Source organism: Thalassophryne amazonica, chromosome 8 (assembly GCF_902500255.1).
Source record: "Thalassophryne amazonica chromosome 8, fThaAma1.1, whole genome shotgun sequence".
NCBI lineage: Eukaryota > Metazoa > Chordata > Actinopteri > Batrachoidiformes > Batrachoididae > Thalassophryne > Thalassophryne amazonica.
In genome coordinates this window covers 25,321,843-25,342,298 of record NC_047110.1, presented here as the reverse complement: position 1 = coordinate 25,342,298, position 20,456 = coordinate 25,321,843, and the positions used below count along the sequence as shown (strand labels likewise).

At 39.1% G+C, this 20,456-nt stretch overlaps 1 protein-coding gene across 1 annotated transcript in view; it reads right to left on the bottom strand.

Moving 5' to 3' along the window:
• si:dkey-106n21.1 (solute carrier family 23 member 1) overlaps nucleotides 1-20,456 on the bottom strand; it is a 228,439-nt gene that overhangs the window by 73,302 nt on the left and 134,681 nt on the right.

The window sequence follows — 20,456 nt, the reverse complement described above, 5'->3', positions numbered from 1 at the left end:
ACAATGCCACAGATGTCGCAAGATTTGAGGGAGCGTGCAATTGGCATGCTGACAGCAGGAATGTCAACCAGAGCTGTTGCTCATGTATTGAATGTTCATGTCTCTACCATAAGCCGTCTCCAAAGGCGTTTCAGAGAATTTGGCAGTACATCCAACCAGCCTCACAACCGCAGACCACGTGTAACCACACCAGCTCAGGACCTCCACATCCAGCATGTTCACCTCCAAGATCGTCTGAGACCAGCCACTCGGACAGCTGCTGAAACAATCGGTTTGCATAACCAAAGAATTTCTGCACAAACTGTCAGAAACCGTCTCAGGGAAGCTCATCTGCATGCTCGTCGTCCTCATCGGGGTCTCGACCTGACTCCAGTTCGTCGTCGTAACCGACTTGAGTGGGCAAATGCTCACATTCGCTGGCGTTTGACACGCTGGAGAGGTGTTCTCTTCATGGATGAATCCCGGTTCACACTGTTCAGGGCAGATGTCAGACAGCATGTGTGGCGTCGTGTGGGTGAGCGGTTTTCTGATGTCAATGTTGTGGATCGAGTGGCCCATGGTGGCGGTGGGGTTATGGTATGGGCAGGCGTCTGTTATGGACGAAGAACACAGGTGCATTTTATTGATGGCATTTTGAATGCACAGAGATACCGTGACGAGATCCTGAGGCCCATTGTTGTGCCATCCAAGAACATCACCTCATGTTGCAGCAGGATAATGCACGGCCCCATGTTGCAAGGATCTGTACACAATTTTTGGAAACTGAAAATGTCCCAGTTCTTGCATGGCCAGCATACTCACCTGACATGTCACCCATTGAGCATGTTTGGGATGCTCTGGACCGGCGTATACGACAGCGTGTACCAGTTCCTGCCAATATCCAGCAACTTCGCACAGCCATTGAAGAGGAGTGGACCAACATTCCACAGGCCACAATTGACAATCTGATCAACTCTATGCGAAGGAGATGTGTTGCACTGCATGAGGCAAATGGTGGTCACACCAGATACTGACTGGTATTCCCCCCCCAATAAAACAAAACTGCACCTTTCAGAGTGGCCTTTTATTGTGGACAGTCTAAGGCACACCTGTGCACTAATCATGGTGTCTAATCAGCATCTTGATATGGCACACCTGTGAGGTGGGATGGATTATCTCAGCAAAGGAGAAGTGCTCACTATCACAGATTTAGACTGGGTTGTGAACAATATTTGAGGGAAATGGTGATATTGTGTATGTGGAAAAAGTTTTAGATCTTTGAGTTCATCTCATACAAAATGGGAACAAAAACCAAAAGTGTTGCATTTGTATTTTTGTTGAGTGTATTTTATAAAGCAATGCATTAATTCCTGAAGGTTTGAGCTTTAAACAGACACATGTGCCGAAAGGCATAATGGGAAAATTCAAATGATCTGCTCTCATCACTTCCTCCTCTCCACACCACCTGTCAAAATGCAGAACACACTGCCATCTACTGTATGGGACTGTAAATAGACCAGCATATTTGTGAATTCTTGCGCACCAGAGAGTAGCTGCAATCAAAATAACACTGAGAAACTGTATGATGACAATTGCAAATGAGCATTATACGACCTGTAGTGCATGGCATCGATTCGCCCTAATTAAATAAATACATTAATGCTGTCTCAACAAAAACCTGAGTTTTGAACTGCAGATAAAGACTGTGTTTTCCCTGTCAGTTGAAAAATTCCTAAGTCATCTGGAGATCTTAAGATAAGCTTGGAGACATCCCCCATGGGCCAACACTGGGATTCACAGCAAAACAAAACTGCAATTCAAAGTTCTTCAAATGGGAGCCCTTGCCTTTTTATCTGTGAATTTTCTGTCATTACGAGTTACATGACATTATAATGGCTTCACATCAGAATCTCAGCTTCTCCAGGCCAGGAGAACCCCAAATTTTATGACCTCACACCAAGGCCAGACCCTCTCAAGACTGCAAGATGATATCCCTTCTCCATGGTAACACGTGGCCATAAAACTTTGTCTTGATAACAGCTATTATTTTAAGGTTTAAGTGAAGAAAGACATTCTTTTAAAATAAAAGAATTGCATCAGTATTCTTTGATTCACTTATACAACCCCTGGCAAAAATTATGGAATCACCGGCCTCGGAGGATGTTCATTCAGTTGTTTAATTTTGTAGAAAAAAAGCAGATCACAAACATGACACAAAACTAAAGTCATTTCAAATGGCAACTTTCTGGCTTTAAGAAACACTATAAGAAATCAGGAAAAAAATTGTGACAGTCAGTAACGGTTACATGTTTAGACCAAGCAGAGGGAAAAAACATATGGACTCACTCAATTCTGAGGAATAAATTATGGAATCATGAAAAACAAAAGAACGCTCCAACACATCACTAGTATTTTGCTGCACCACCTCTGGCTTTTATAACAGCTTGCAGTCTCTGAGGCATGGACTTAATGAGTGACAAACAGTACTCTTCATCAATCTGGCTCCAACTTTCTCTGATTGCTGTTGCCAGATCAGCTTTGCAGGTTGGAGCCTTGTCATGGACCATTTTCTTCAACTTCCACCAAAGATTTTCAATTGGCTTAAGATCTGGACTATTTGCAGGCCATGACATTGACCCTATGTGTCTTTTTGCAAGGAATGTTTTCACAGTTTTTGCTCTATGGCAAGATGCATTATCATCTTGAAAAATGATTTCATCATCCCCAAACATCCTTTCAATTGATGGGATAAGAAAAGTGTCCAAAATATCAACGTAAACTTGTGCATTTATTGATGATGTAATGACAGCCATCTCCCCAGTGCCTTTACCTGACATGCAGCCCCATATCATCAATGACTGTGGAAATTTACATGTTCTCTTCAGGCAGTCATCTTTATAAATCTCATTGAACGGCACCAAACAAAAGTTCCAGCATCATCACCTTGCCCAATGCAGATTCGAGATTCATCACTGAATATGACTTCCATCCAGTCATCCACAGTCCACGATTGCTTTTCCTTAGCCCATTGTAAGCTTGTTTTTTTCTGTTTAGGTGTTAATGATGGCTTTTGTTTAGCTTTTCTGTATGTAAATCCCATTTCCTTTAGGCGGTTTCTTACAGTTCAGTCACAGACACTGACTCCAGTTTCCTCCCATTCGTTCCTCATTTGTTTTGTTGTGCATTTTCGATTTTTGTGACCTATAGCTTTAAGTTTTCTGTCTTGACGCTTTGATGTCTTCCTTGGTCTACCAGTATGTTTGCCTTTAACAACCTTCCCATGTTGTTTGTATTTGGTCCAGAGTTTAGGCACAGCTGACTGTGAACAACCAACATCTTTTGCAACACTGCATGATGATTTACCCTCTTTTAAGAGTTTGATAATCCTCTCCTTTGTTTCAGTTGACATCTTTCGTGTTGGAGCCATGATTCATGTCAATCCACTTGGTGCAACAGCTCTCCAAGGTGTGATCACTCCTTTTTAGATGCAGACTAACGAGCAGATCTGATTTGATGCAGGTGTTAGTTTTGGGGATGAAAATTTACAGGGTGATTCCATAATTTATTCCTCAGAATTGAGTGAGTCCATATTTTTTTCCCTCTGCTTGGTCTAAAAAAGTAACCGTTACTGACTGCCACAATTATTTTTCTTGATTTCTTATAGTGTTTCTTAAAGCCAGAAAGTTGCCATTTGAAATGTCTTTAATTTTGTGTCATGTCTGTGATCTGCTTTTTTTCTACAAAATTAAACAACTGAATGAACATCCTCCAAGGCTGGTGATTCCATAATTATTGCCAGGGGTTGTAGAAAGACTTCTAATGGTGTTTGTATTGATTAATCAAACAAAATGCTTTGCATATAATCATTCCCTTTTATTGACATATGCTCCTTATAACTGATATATGTTTAATTGTGATCTTTCTGCATTATTTTGATGGTGAAGTATTCTGTTTATCCAAAGGATGTGTTAAACTGATGATTAATAATGTGTATCCATTTGAGTGTCTTAGAGCAATAGTATAACAAAATAGTTAATGTGTTTAAATAGTTGAATCATTTGAGTCTGCCCTGTGAAGACATGAAGCTTTCTGTAAAGTTACACACCCTAAATGGGTGGAGTTTGGTGACGTCAATCCCCTTTAAAAAGTTAGAGTTTTGCCTCCCCCTCTCTTCTCCGCCGGCAACGCTTCTTTTTCTTTTTTCTTCTTTTTCTTTTCTCTCTTCTTTATTAAATGCTTAATTTTTATTCTTGGGCTAAGGCCCCATTGCTAAGCTAAGCTAAAGCTACCACATGGCATTCATTCTTTGTTCATTTTTGATAATTTTAACAAAGTTTTAACCTTATGCTTTAAGGTGCATCAAGTCTTTTGAATTTTTAAGAGAGCTTCCAAGCTGAACTTTTCAAATTGATAGCGAATTTACAGAAAAGAGGCTCTCCTTTTCTGTTGGCTATTTTGTTTTTCAACGCTTTTAAAGTTTTAACTTTTTCCTAAATTCACAAAGATTTTTAATCTGGCTCCAACAAACTTTTTAAAAGGTATCAGTAACCATTTTTAACAAACACCTTCCGCCTCTGGGTTCCTGCAAGCTGACGATGGTGCTGATTTCAAACCATCAGCCATCCTGTCGGTAAAGCTGACACAAGCCTCTGGGATCACCTGGGGAGACCGCTGAGTTAACCCCTTGACCCAAGTGAGCACGACGGACGGACGGACGGATCCCTCCGAACCACCATCTCAACAGACCAGCTAAGTGACCTAGTTAAAGGTTCCAGGAAAGGGTTTGCTGTCAATGGATACAAAGTGGCTTCCTTTTACACATATTCACATGTTTAATAATTTTCTTAATAATTGGCTTCAAATTTCATTTCTAAATTCTAAAAGTCTTTAAGCTTTATCTCTCTCTCTTTCAACATCTCATGAGTAAGAAAACTATGAATGAATGAATGAACTTATGAATGACACACGCAAACCTTTATGTTTTTAAGTGAAAAGACACGTATTTATGGAATGTTTTGTGATCAACAAACATAAATTTCCGACTTGTAACTTATGTGTTGGTTTTTACAAATAGATGTGTATTTCATAAATACGTCATTTTTTCCATTTGTATAAAAAAAATTTGCAAAACTGAAAATTCTGTTTGTGAAGTGTGACTCGGCATGTTAGCCACTTTTCACACTCCCATCCAGTAGATGGCAGTGTTCTATGCATTTGGGGGGGGGGGGGGGGGGGTGATAAGACAAGTCTGATTTCCCATAATGCCTTTTGGCGCTTCCATCAGTTTAACTCACAAACCTTCAGAATTCACGCATTACTTTAAAAGTGTGATATTTTCATTTTGTAAAAATGACAGAGTTTCTGTTAATGTGTTGATAAACTGTCCAGAATTAGTCTGTTTATAAATGAAACCATGAGCGAAAGTGCCTTACATTTGATCTACACTGCCTCCATGAAAGGTAAGTGAGACGTCTTTGCAGCAGCTGACAAGGTGTCTAATGACAGAAGCGCTGCACTGAATTTATTCAGACCCTCTGCGGTGTTAAAAGTTGAAACTGGTTTATCAATTGCCGACAGCGTGCAACTGTCGGCAACAACTTTTAGTCAAAACTAAAAGTTAGTGGTTAGCTGTAACCTCCACTAACGTTTTAGAAGTTTATTGGTTTAGTGTTATAAAAGTTAACTTTTCAGTTGGTGGATTAGTGGTTATCAAAGCTAGCTTTTTGCTTAGCTGTGCCCACCACTGATTATAAGACACTTTGTGATAAAAATGTACACGAAGAAACTCAACAGTCTGACCCAGGACACAAGTTTCAGATTATGGAAAATAGTGTCAAGATCATGACTGCTGAGCTATAAAACACTCAGGAGGTTTCTATCCTTTTATCTGCGACACCTTTTATCGGCCATCTATTTTTCCCCATATCGGTCTGAATTTGTCAAAATGACACCTGGATTTACTCTTGTGCTTTATGCATACTTTCCTGTGAAGTGTTTTCCCTTGAGAAAAAGCTTTTATTTATGATGTTTTACAGTGAAGACAAAAGTATCAGGTATATGACCATCATTAACAAATCAATTCCATATGGCAGTCAGGTAATCTCTCTCATGCACATGCACTAGTAACAGCAGCATGTAATCATCAAAAGGTCTGAGATCCCATTCATTTGTTGTATTTCAAAACTTCAATCGCATTTGTCCTCTGACAACTTGATTGAGGGCACTGTTCCTATGTTTTTAATACAGTACGATGAAAACAAGGATGAAAATCACCTCAGGTTCCTTCTATAACATCACAAAGTGTTTTCTATACTGTGGAATAGCAATTCCCAAATTAAAAAGCCCACTTTGAAATATTATCTATCTATCTACAGTTGTTGACATATGGTTACATACACTTATGGGCATGAATGTGAGGGTAATTTGGGGCTTTCATTTATGTCTTTGGACTGTTCTTTTGCTAGTGTGGAATGATTGTACAGCAAACACAAATTATAAAATGGTAAATGGACTGCATTTACCATTTTACATCACTAATGAATTAAAAAAGAAGAATTGGGTGCACAAGTTTGGATTTTTTACTGGATCTTCTCCACTCCACACAGGGTCAAACTTATACATATGGGTCAATTGTCTCAATTGTCAAAAGTCTCAAATCGCAGAGGAAAGGTGGACAAAAGATCCTGCACCTTTTGCATCACGGAAAAGCCTGCAAATCAAGCAAACTCAAATATAATATAAAACTAGAAGCACTCGGAGAGTGCAAACCTCCGCCAAGGCCATGGGGTCACTGACGCCATAACATCTACACGCTGTGGAATCATTGAACCTAAAAAAGTCTAACATGTCTATGATGTTTGCTCAAAAAAAGCTGCATCTGCTGTGACTGGATAGCATGTATCCTTAGCACTTGGCATCACAGTTTATTGCAACTTGCACCTTTCCCAGAAGCTACTGTCATCTGAGCACTGATATTGATACTGTATGTGCTTATAGACAAAAACAAATAAGAGACCAAATTCAATTTATTATTCAACTCAACTGCAAATATATGAATTTTTTAACATTTATGAAACACTTCTCTAAATAAATAACAGTAAATTCTGAAATAGAACTATTTTTTAAGTGTTGCATGTGCTACACAAGGCCATAGGGTCACTGACCCTAAAGAGATTCCCTCCTTGGCACAGTGATCTATTCAACAATTCAGTGTTACAACCAAACCTATGATACATACACTTTTCTTTCCTTTATATTTGACATCCTTGGCCATGAAAACATACCACTAGAACTTGGAATCACTTTTATGTCTTTATTAGTTCAAAAGTTATTGTATAAAAACGATTTTTCGGTAATGGCGGTTTTCTTCTGGATCTAGCTCCATAACATTTGAAGCTACATCAAATCTGATGACACCTTACTGAATCAGTACAGAATCAGCTACAATTTGGTGTTAGTTGTGTATCTCTAGCTTCATTTGTCACATCACACTGACAAATTTTCTATTTTCCCTATATTTTTGCATATTCTGGATCACCAGATCCGGAATTCAGATCCGATCATCACCAAACTTTGTTGTTTGATAGAACATTTGACTATGTTACACCCTAATTTTTTTCAAGCCTTTCTGCCTTGTTTTTGTGGAGTTAGAAACTAGAATGTCAAAATTCCCCCTATCCTGCAATGGTGAAGAATTCTTTAAAAAAATTCCTGGATCCGGATCGTGATCCGGATCACCACTAAAATTTAATCACTTGTTCCTCTTGTCATTTCCAACCACTCCACAAAATTTCATCAAAATGTGTTCAAACCTTTTTGAGTTATCCTGCTGACAGACAGACAAACAAACAAACAAACAAACAAACTCGACTGAAAACATAACCTCCTTGGTGGAGGTAATAAAACTGTCAACGTCTGAGAAGATTTCAACAAAGGATTGAATGAAAGGAAAAACAAAACTGAAACTATAAAATGAAATAAGCACAAGAAAGGGGTCCTGCTGGCTGCGTGGGGGAGTCTTGGGTGTTGGGGGAGTCTCGTGTGCTTCCTGGCCCGGGTGGTTGTGTCTCGCCTCTTGTCTGGGGGCCGAGCCCCGCCCTCATATGGCTCGGTGGTCCCTGCCCGCACTATGGGTTCGGTTGCAGTGGCTCCTTTGCCCCCTGTCCCCGCCACCGCTTGCTGCTCCCTTTGGGGACTGTGGTCCAGGTGGTGTGGTTCTGGGGCCCCCTATTGGTGGGCCAATGCTAGCGCCCTGTGTGCTTCCCTTGGGTACGGGGTTGCTTCTGTGCCTCCGTGGGGGGGGGGGGGGGGGGGGGGGGGGGGGGGGGCAATGTGCGGTGTGTGTTCTGGCCCCGCCGGGCCGTTCCCCTGGTGGTTTGTCGTGCTGCCCTGGTGGCTCTGGTGGCTGCCCTTCCTGGCCCCTGTGCCCTTCCGCTGCCCTTTTTCTCCTGGTTTCTCCAGCTCCTGAAGCTGTATGGCTTCTGACGTGCTGGAGTGGTCCACGCCATATGCTAAGGTTCTGTACTTTTGTCTTGGCCCAACACACCAGCCACAGTAGTGATCGGATATTTAGTTGTGATCTAGGTCTCTGTGTGTGTGGATGGTTATGTGTTTGTGGCCGTCACCACAATTCAGTTTTGGGTGCTCTCAAGGGGATCAAAACTCTGGTGTCCTAGATTAGGGTATGGATGTGCACTAATTAGACAACAGACTGTTGCTGTCACTACTTGTTCATGTGTGGTTGTTTGTCCTGGTATGTTGTATGGTTGGGGCCCCGCCCCCTTGGTGTCTCACTTCTCATCACTTCACAGTTATTGCCTTCACCACTTGTCTTTCGTTCTTGTCTGTCTTTGTGTTGTTTTGGTGGTCGGCCCTTCCTGATAGAAGTTGTCGGTTGGTTTTGAGTAGGATGTTGTAGGCTGATCGGGAAGGGAGGATGGGGGTCACACACGCACACTACATTCACTCACACACTACATACCTTCTGTCTTGCAAGAATAAATTGCATATATGTGTATTAATGTTCATAAATGGTTCTGCCAGTGTGGCATTTACCATCACTATATATGCAGACAGGGGGAAAAAAAATAACTGGGACTAAGACTGTTACAACGGTCTTTCATCTAATGGAGGTTTTGTTCTTGTACTTGCAAGTGTCGTAATTAGCTTTATGTTGTATAAAGCTGGCATCCAAGAATAAACCACTGAAATTATCACAAGATAGAGGGACATCATGGTGTTGAAGGTGTAAAGGAGGTAACTGATTGGTTAAGACTATGGTTATGCATCAACCTTGATGTTGGGTAGCATAACTACCAATGAGTGCTGTACTATTAGCCAATTGTGTTTTGCGTAGTGTCCCATATAAAAAAACTTTAATCTTTAATCCCTGGCCCAAGCAAAAGGTTGCCCCTTTGAGGCTGGTGTGCTTGGGGTTTCTTCCTCAAATCATCAGAGGGAGTTTTTCCTTACCACTGTCCCCTGTGTGCTTGCTCTAGGGGTTGGTAAGGTTAGACCTTACTTGTGTGAAGTGCCTTGAGGCAGCTTTGTTGTGATTTGGCGCTATATAAATGAAATAAAATAAATAAATAAATAAAAATAAAGTAACAAAAGAAAAATGAAGCGAACCTCGACCTCAACACTTTAAACAAAATCAAAACATTCATGATGACATGACCAAAAGCGGGTATAAAACCAAGCATAGCCAGCCTTGTCCTCATGTCCACAGTACTTGCAGGTGTGGCATTTTGTTTGTTTTGACAACAGGTGAGAGACTTTGTCTTGATGACAACAAGTTTTGTTTGTCGTCACATTCTGAGTTCTTGTAGCGTGTTTGTATCTTGTTGGACACTTTATCTGTGATAGTACTTGCCCTAATAAGTACCTTGGACAAGTCCATGGCATCAGCTGTGGGGAACTGTCCATGTCAGATGAAGGCTACTCCCAAAGACACACACATGCAGGCCAGCCACAAACAGTTGAAATGTGCATAAACAGGTAAAACAGTTGATAAAACATTCTTAGCACTATTGCTTCTGTATGAAGATGTTCCTTTTTCGTCCCAAAAATGAACGATACATTGGCGACACAAGGATGTTTCATTCAGCTTGAAGCTTTAGTTCAGAATTTCGGATATTGTTGCGTTCGTCGACCTTCATACAATATGTTGGACTTGGGAGGTTGAATGAAGATGGACCGAAGCCAAATGAAACGCTAACATTACAAAAACAAAGCAAATGATAAGAATCCATCAAGAACCAAAGCAAAATGAAATATGGATGAATTGAGGCTGTCGGCGGTATTCTGTCAAATTTTTTAACAGTTTAAAAATTCTGACAAAGCGCCATCTGCAGGAACAAAGCTGAATGAAGGTTAAACGATAGCTCAGAAAGTCAACAAAAATCCAAATTTCTTGTTTCGTTTGGGCTTTGTTGTCATTTGTTAGTGCTGTGCAGCCGGGGCTTTAAATTAACTCCTTGTTATGATTCAATTCAGCTGGTAGTTTCTCTTTGCCAGCATGAAAAAGGATGTATTTCACAACACTCATTGGACTGATCATTACTCAGAACAGTGGGAACCGAGAATCTGCAGTTGTTTAGAAATGGCTCCAAGAGACCTTCCCAACTTAAATCTGCAATTCTCAATTCTACAATAGGCCTCAACACCACTTATTAACCCTCTGGGGTTGGCCGTACAAGTTTTATTAAATGATACACCATTGTTTAATGACATTAGATAGAAACTTACTCTTTTTTTGCTGAAAAGTATACTCCTCAGACTTTCGGTTCAGCCGTCCACCATGCTATGGTCCTAATAGAAGCTGTGTGATGACGTGCACAATGTGAATGTCCAATCGGAATTGGTTCACCGTCACATGGTTTTCCAATATCCAATCGTAGGGCAGAGGAGTCTCACATGGTAGGCCAAAGATTGTTAAGTGCAGTGATGTGTTACTTGTTTGAATAGCTCTCTGGCTGCTGGCTCCATGCGTAAAAGTGCACCGTTGCGCATATGAATGGAAGTGATCAGCGTAAGAAGGCCTCATACAACCTCACGTGGTCGACTAAAGAATGTCAGTAGGGGAGATGATTCACTACTTGGCCAGTGAATACTGTTGAATAACCTCTCTCGCTCTAACTCGTAAAGTGCTGTTTACACATATGAATGTAGGCGGAGTGTTAACAGGGCCTCAAACTGTGAAGATAGGTTGTTTACAGTGCAGGAACACATTCCAAGAGGGAGTCAAACTCCACTGAAGTAAAAAGTTTGTGTTGCAAGCCTTTGTGAAATAGCAGACAGAAATTGCTTTGAGATGTGGCATAAAGACAAACAAAACGCATCGACAATTTTGTATATACTGTTCAAAATGAGCAATTTCTGTTTATTGTTAGAACCTTTATTTTGTACATTCTTTTGTACAAGATGCCAAACTACCTTTATAAAGTGTCAAAATAGTTGTTTAATATAGTTTGCTGTGTGTTTTGAATAAATGTGTGAAAATTATTTCCCGCTTAATTTTTTTCCTTTCTTATTTCTGATTGTAAACCTTTATTACACTTATAAAACACCACTATAGCATATATATTCTGAAAGTGCAGGTTGTTCTGAAAAAAGAGACATACCACTTGATTGTGGGATGGAGGGTGAGCTTTTAACAGCAATAATAAAACATTTATGCCATGCGAGTGAACTGTCCAAAAAATGTCCTCGGACCCCAGAGGGTTAAAAGATTTAAGTGAACATATGTCTACATTTGAGCCTGTATGTATAATTCTGAACTGATGTGGATTAGAGAAGATCTAAAATAAATTCAAAATTGTGCATCCATTTCTTGTTTTTTAACATCATTAATGGTGCATGATGTACAACATACTACAGTGTAAAAGAACAGTTCAAGGACATCATTAAAAACCCAAAATTAACATGACATTCATGCCCACAGTGAGTGAATGTAAAAGTCTGACCACAACTGCATTTGTCTGTTTGTGTGTATGTGTCAAACTCAGCCAGATAAATGAAGAAGAACACATAATAGTGGGGCAGGATAAACGGGAAGAATCATTCAAAAGTGGATACAAACATTTTGGCAGAGTGTGTGTTTTTGTGCACGCTAAGGTAGAATTCCATATAATAAACATCTTCAAACTATCCCTTCTTCTATTTTGAATGATTTTGTTGCATAGTTTTGGTGCTGCATGATGTAAAATGGTCCCCGTACCTGTAGAGGTGTTGGGTTTAGTGGTAGAGATAGTATCTCTGTTTCAGCAATCAGCCTCATCTTTTGAACTTCAAAGATGACATCCGATACAAGGAGGAATTCTATGCAGCCAAGTAGACATTGTGTTTGATGTACATGACAAGTCCAGCCAAAAAGCACAAACAAGATCCAAACACGGCAAGAGTATCAGAAAGAAGGTCAGTGGAAGCAGCAAAGCATCAGCAAACTGGAAGAGCTTTCTGAGAAATGATTTCAGCAAGGCTGAACAGTCCACTTTCTGGCTGACAACATGTTTGATCCTAACAGTGACAGCACCATGTTTGTCACAAAGGGGGACTTCGATATCTGCAACAAAACCATAGAGCTAGAAGAGCTGTCTCCGTGTATATGCAAAGAAGCTGACACCCATATCTTCTTCCAAGCAAGGCATGCAGCAGTAGCAGGAATCAGAAAAATGGTGCGCAAAGCCAAGGATACAGACATTATGGTGTTGGCAAATTCTACTCTGCCAACTCTACATCAGTTTAGTTTGTAAGAGCTGTGAATTGACTTTGGCTAGACATGGCCATCAAGATTTCTTCATTGTCATTACACCTTGCGAAAGCTACAAAGTGGAACGAAATTTCGTTGCCACTTTCTCCACGCAAAAACAAAGATGATTAAAATAAAACAGCAAATACACTAAAAACAGATACAGTAGTGTTCAGAACAATAGTAGTGCTATGTGACTAAAAGATTAATCCAGGTTTTGAGTATATTTCTTATTGTTACATGGGAAACAAGGTACCAGTAGATTCTCACAAATCCAACAAGACCAAGCATTCATGATATGCACACTCTTAAGGCTATGAAATTGCGCTATTAGTAAAAAAAAGTAGAAAATGGGGTGTTCACAATAATAGCAGTGTGGCATTCAGTCAGTGAGTTAATCAATTTTGTGGAACAAACAGGTGTGAATCAGGTGTCTTCTATGTAAGGATGAAGCCAGCACCCGTTGAACATGCTTTTCTCTTTGAAAGTCTGAGGAAAATGGGACGTTCAAGACATTGTTCAGAAGAACACTGTAGTTTCATTAAAAAGTTGATTGGAGAGGGAAAAACATATACGCGGGTGCAAAAAATTATAGGCTGTTCATCTACAATGATCTCCAATGCTTTAAAATGGACAAAAAAAACCAGAGACACGTGGAAGAAAACGGAAAACAACCATCAAAATGGATAGAAGAATAACCAGAATGGCAAAGGATCACCCATTGATCAGCTCCAGGATGATCAAAGACAGTCTGGAGTTACCTGTAAGTGCTGTGACAGAAGACGCCTGTGTGAAGCTAATTTATTTGCAAGAATCCCCTGCAAAGTTCCTCTGTTAAATAAAAGACATGTGCAGAAGAGGTTACAATTTGCCAAAGAACACATCAACTGGCCTAAAGAGAAATGGAGGAATATTTTGTGGACTGATGAGAGTAAAATTGTTCTTTTTGGGTCCAAGGGCCGCAGACAGTTTGTGAGACAACCCCAAACTCTGAATTCAAGCCACAGTTCACAGTGAAGACAGTGAAGCATGGTGGTGCAAGCATCATGATATGGGCATGTTTCTCCTACTATGGTGTTGGGCCTATGTATTGTATACCAGGTATCATGGATCAGTTTGGATATGTCAAAATACTTGAAGAGGTCATGTGGCCTTATGCTGAAGCGGAGGTGTTTTAACAAGACAATGACCCCAAGCACACTAGTAAGCAAGCAAAATCTTGGTTCCAAACCAACAAAATTAATGCCTCGCAGATGTGGAGAAATCATGACAGCTAAATACTAGTAAAGTGAGTCACAGGATTGCTAAAAAAGCAGTTTGAACATAATAGTTTTGAGTTTGTAGCATCAACAGCAGATGCTACTGTTATTGTGAACACCCCCTTTTCTACTTTTTTTTACTAATAGCCCAATTTCATAGCCTTAAGAGTGTGCATATCATGAATGCTTGGTCTTGTTGGATTTGTGAGAATCTACTGAAACTACTGGTACCTTGTTTCCCATGTAACAATAAGAAATATACTCAAAACCTGGATTAATCTTTTTAGTCACATAGCACTACTATTGTTCTGAACACTACTGTATACCACGTGTGTGGAAATTGCAGGGTGGAAAGATGAATATATATATATAAAACAGCTATACTATAAATACTGTGAATAACAGAATATACTAAATATTATATAATATACTAAATAACAGGCATACATTATGAATTTATCAGTATAATGTACAGTATGAGTTTATATCCAAAAATCACCAGGCCAAGCAGAATTACATCCCATAGTGCCACCTTAATTGATAATATATTCAGCAATGATATTGAGAATAACACTGTGAGTGGATTATTAATCAATGACATTAGTGATCATCTACCAGTTTTCATCGTTTATAATAGAAACCATCGGCGGAATCAGCCAGAGGAGAAAATAAAATACAGGCGAGTGCGGACAGAGGAAAACATGAACACACTAAAGAAGGATTTACAGGAGCAAAACTGGGAAAAGGTATACAGTGAAAGTGATGTTGATAGTGCATATGAAACTTTTTTACAAATATTTACATCATTATATGATAAAAATTGTCCAATTAAACAAGACTACAGAAAACAAAAAATCCAAGCTCGACCATGGATGACGAAAGGGTTACGAAATGCATGTAATAAGAAAAATACACTGTATAGAGAATTCATAAAACTAAAGACTAAAGAGGCAGAAAATAGATATAAGAAATACAAAAATAGATTAACTAATATTATACGGGTATGTAGGAAGGAATATTATAGTAACATATTATATAATAACAAAAACAATATTAAAGGAATATGGGATATATTAAATAGCATTATCAAAAATGGTAATAAAAAACAGAGTTACCCTCAGTATTTCATTGATAATAATGTCAAGAAGGAAAATAAGGATGAGGTAGTCAACGGTTTTAATAATTTTTTTGTAAATATTGGACCAAGCTTGGCAGAAAAAATTCCCGATTCCCAACCTGAGGATTGGGATAATAATCTCATAGAAAGAAATCCCTGTTCAATGTTCCTCACAGCAGTGGATGGAAATGAAATTATAGACATTGTGAATAATTGTAAATATAAAACATCTACCGATTTAAATGAAATTGATATGGTGGTGGTAAAACAGGTCATTGAATGGATTGTAGAACCATTAACATACATCTGTAACTTATCATTTCAAACCGGTAAATTTCCCAATCAAATGAAAATAGCTAAGGTTGTGCCGCTGTATAAGACTGGGGATAGACACCACTTCACAAATTATAGACCTGTTTCTTTGCTTCCACAATTTTCCAAATTATTAGAAAAGTTATTCAATAATAGATTAGACAAATTCATAAATAAACATAAATTACTTACTGATAGTCAATATGGATTCAGAGCACATAGTTCAACATCACTTGCATTAATAGAATCAGTTGAGGAGATTACAAACGCCATAGACCACAAATTACATTCAGTTGGAATATTTATAGACCTTAAAAAGGCTTTTGATACAATCAATCATGACATATTAATCAGTAAACTTGAACAGTATGGGATTAGGGGGTTGGTGTTGCACTGGGTGAGAAGCTACTTAAGTAACAGAAAACAGTTTGTGAAGTTGGGGGAATATACATCATCATGCTTGGACAATGCTTGTGGCGTCCCACAGGGGTCAGTATTGGGTCCAAAACTGTTTCTAATTTATATAAATGATATTGTCAATGTTTCCAAAATATTAAAATTAGTATTATTTGCAGATGACACAAGCATTTTTTGTTCAGGGGGGGATTTGCAGGAGTTATTGAGGAGGATCAGTATAGAAATGGGAAAATTGAAAATATGGTTTGACAGAAATAAATTATCATTAAACTTAAGTAAAACAAAATACATGTTATTTGGCTATTGTAATACAGACATACAGGTTCAGTTACAAGTCGAGGGGGTAGATATTGAAAGGGTACATGAAAATAAGTTTCTGGGGGTGATAATAGATGATAAGATAAACTGGAAGACTCATATAAAACATATACAAAGTAAACTGTCAAGAAGCATTTCAGTTCTAAACAAAGCGAAACATATTCTGGACCACAACTCACTCCGCATTCTTTACTGCTCACTGGTTTTACCATATTTACAGTACTGTGCAGAGGTATGGGGTAATACTTATAAAGGTACAACACAATCACTATCAGTAATGCAGAAAAGAGCTATAAGAATTATTCATAATACTGGCTATAGAGATCATACAAATCCACTATTTTTACAATCCAAATTATTAAAATTCACAGACTTGGTTCATTTTCAAACAGTACAAATTGTGTATAAAGCAATAAACAATTTACTTCCAGCAAATATTAAAAATATGTTTTTTAACAGATCAGGGGATTACAGTCTGAGGGGGAAATTTAATTTAAAGCATCAGTGGGCACGAACAACATTAAAAGGTTTCTGTATTTCTGTCTGTGGGGTGAGGATGTGGAACAGATTGGGAGTGGGGCTCAAGCAATGTCCAAGCATGAACCAGTTCAAACAGCGGTACAAAAATATGGTTTTTTCTGGGTATAGGGAGGAGGAAGGGTAATGAGGGTTAGGGTGTTTTTGTTGTTTGCTTCGGCTTGTAAATATATAGTATTTTGTATGTAAGTAGGTATGTGTAGGTGTATATTTATGTTTGTGTATATATACGTGTATATATGTATATGTGTATATATGTGTATGTTGATGTGTATATGTATGTGTGTGTATATATATGTATATATATATATATATTGATATCGGTTTAGGTGTGTAGGAATTTATGTGTATATGTGGCAAAGGGTATTACTGGTTGTGGGGAAGAAGGGGTAGGGATAAATAAGCTGATGCTTCACCCTACCCCTTTTCGGACATGTTGGGTACACAGTAGGAACTTTTTTGTTGTTGTCTTTACTGATCTATCTTGTAATTGTTGTTGTATCAAATGTTCGAAATAAACAGTTTTCATTCATTCATTCATTCATTCATTCATTCATTCATTCATTCATTCATTCATTCATTCATTCATTCGTTATACGGTCGCAAATTGAGCTTTACCGGCATGAACATCCGCAAATCATCAGACACAATGGGGTTATTCCCATTATAGTCCAATACCATCATTTGTATGGTTTATCTTTATGTAGGTAATTTGGTCGGCGAGGCTTACCGTCAAGGCAGCGTTGCTTCAACAGTGGTCAGGGTGCGGAGTAATCCTTCAAATGTGAAAATCCATAAAATCCATCAAATGTGAAATGCTAATTCTGTATCAGAATCCACACCAATACTTTTGTAAAGTAGCTTAAATTCACCCATTTCTGCATCGTCGTCGGTACGCTCTCAGCTAACAGCGCCATTATTGACATCTGCGTAGCAGCGCGCGCAGCCGGTGAGGGGGTAGAGTAATACAATAAATGTAAAACTGTTGAATATTTTGCGACCTTACACCCGATATTATGCGGTCTGAAATCTCACGATTAACCAATCAGATTTCCAGAAAAACATGTAATTGGATTAGAATAAATATTATAAATACTGGAATGTCAATTAAAGGTGCAAAGAGTTAAAATGTAAATATGTACACAATATAGGAGGAGGGGTGGAGGTGGGTGGTGGTTACTGAGAGTTCCGGTAATCATATTGCGATGTCATGGACATCGCAATATGACTCGCATCTGTAAGTGAAGCACAGAGAGCTGCAGGAATGCATTATCCATTCGTTCACCAGCTGTGATGTACTCTGCCTTCAAAGAAAGATTGAACAAGAGCATGTGGCAGGCATGGAGCATTTGCAAAAACATCACTCTAACCTTTACAAGTCTGAGTCAGAATCCAGAGGCAGACCATAAAAAGCTGACCTGCAGGTCCTGGAGCATTTTGTGATCACTCTGCATGTGTGTGCACGTCAGCATGACACATGAGCGATAACTATGCCTAAGGTCAATTAATTTGACAGCTACTAAATATGTCCTTGCGAACACTGCAGCTGCTGGATTTAGCTTCCTCATATCAAGGAAGCGTTTGTAAGAGAAGCTAATGGAGCGATGCAATCTTGTTGAATTTGCATGTCAAGTGTGTCATGCCATCATGAAGATGTGCAATAGTGCAAGCAGATGGCAGGAAAAAAATGCACACTAGTGTAAACAACCATGCAATAGGACAATTAATTAACATTTTAGAGTGGCCTTTTATTGTGGCCAGCCTAAGGCACACCTGTGCAATAATCATGCTCTTTAATCAGCATCTTGATATGCCACACCTGTGTGCTGGGATGGATTATCTCAGCAAAAAAAACAAGTGCTCACTAACACAGATTTAGACAGATTTGTGAGCAATATTTGAGAGAAATAGGTCTTTTGTGTATATAGAAAAATGGAAGCAAAAACCAGAGTGTTGCATTTATACTTGTTCAGGTAGAATCCTCCAGTCAAAAGTCAAGGACCATAATGTTCTGGGGGCATTTGAGAGAAACTGTTGGAAAGGCCAATGTCTGTTTCAGGTATAATGAATAATAAAGTACTTTAAAAAGGTCACAGGTGTAATCGAGGAACAACTGACAAAACATTTTAAAAAGATATCACTTCTAATTTTACCTTATTTACTTATCCAGATATATTCAGGTAAATGTTTTCAGAATGTTCTGGGAACACTTTAATGAAACACTGCTTGAAAGACCCGTTTCATATATGAATGAATGTGCTTGATTACTCCATGTGATGAAACATGAAATACTTTAATTCAAAGGTCATGTCTATATTCAAGGGAAATTTGACACTTTTAACAAGGATATTACTTTTAATTTCATTTTCTTTCCTAGTCCAAAGTCTTTGAATCAGTAACTGTCAACAACTTGTTCTGGAATCAAACACTTGGATGAAACAACACATTACTTGGTTTTCTATATAGTTATCAGAATGTTCTGGGAAAGCTTGCATGAAAAACTATGGAAAGGCCTATTTGAAATGAAACATATTGTCAAAAACATCGTATTTTCAAATGGGGTTAAGACAGTGTGTATAGCAAAAATGCATTCTGCTGAAGTTCATTCTTCACTTTATTTTTATCATGAATATAATTTGGGAGACATATATTATGGCATAACATTTCTGGAATGTTCTCAGAACAATTTATGTATCTTTCTTAATTTTCCTTCATAGAGGTTAATTAAAATTTACAGCAGGATCAAGTTTGAATTAAAAAAGTCTACATTGAACCCTGGCCAAATGTGGTAAATGAGCTAGGTTTCACACCAGTAGGCGAATGAGAGCGAATGGCCATTCAACCCATGCTCGGCCAGAATCGAGGTGCCACCCACAAACTTCCAACAGCAGTCACTGAGCACTTAGGAAAAGGCGGGGCTAGTCACACTCTTGGCGCGATATTGGAGTGCAGATGATCACCTTTGAGCTGTCTGTGAAAATTGTCCAAGTGCCACATGAGTGTGCATTACCATGTAACACACATGGGTGTGACTGTGCCAACCCCCCCACACACACACAAATGGGATGTAAGAGTGCAGTGTGCCCCCTCAACACAAATGGCTTGTGGAGTGTGTCGCAAGAAAAACAATAATACATACAAAAATAACTACTTGTACATAGATAAAATAAAAATCACAGAACAAAGGAAAAGAGAGTGAGCCTTTTTTTCTGTGAGCTGCCAAGGTCTGCAGACAAAGGTGGGTGTGTCCCGCTGCGACCTGCAGCTGTTCAGATATCTGTGCTCGCAAGTCACAACTGGAGAACACCTGTAGTGGCTTGTACAATATAACCTTGCATAACGTTACTGTAAAGTGCGGATGTCAGCATGATGTCCTCACGGGGAAATAAATTAAAACACATTTTGCCTCAGCTGACCGCCATGTCAGCGCACTGCAATGCTGGACGCCGCCACGAGGCGTGTGTAACTGCGGAATTTCCCCACATTGTAATAATTAAAACACATATCACATTTGCAACGTGGTCACCAGTGGATCACTGTGTGCTGAACACGCCATGAGATGAGAGCCGGCTCTTCATGAGACGAGAGCCCGGCTGACGTCTCCATGAGACGAGCGCATCAGATAATTCATGTAAAACATAAAAGGGAGAACAGTAATCCACGTCATTTCATTACTTCCTGGTGTACGTCTAAGCGGAGGCCAAGTCTGCTCTTAATAACAGGAATTAAGTATTATAAATTGTGGTGTTTTTACATTTTTTTGCTCCGC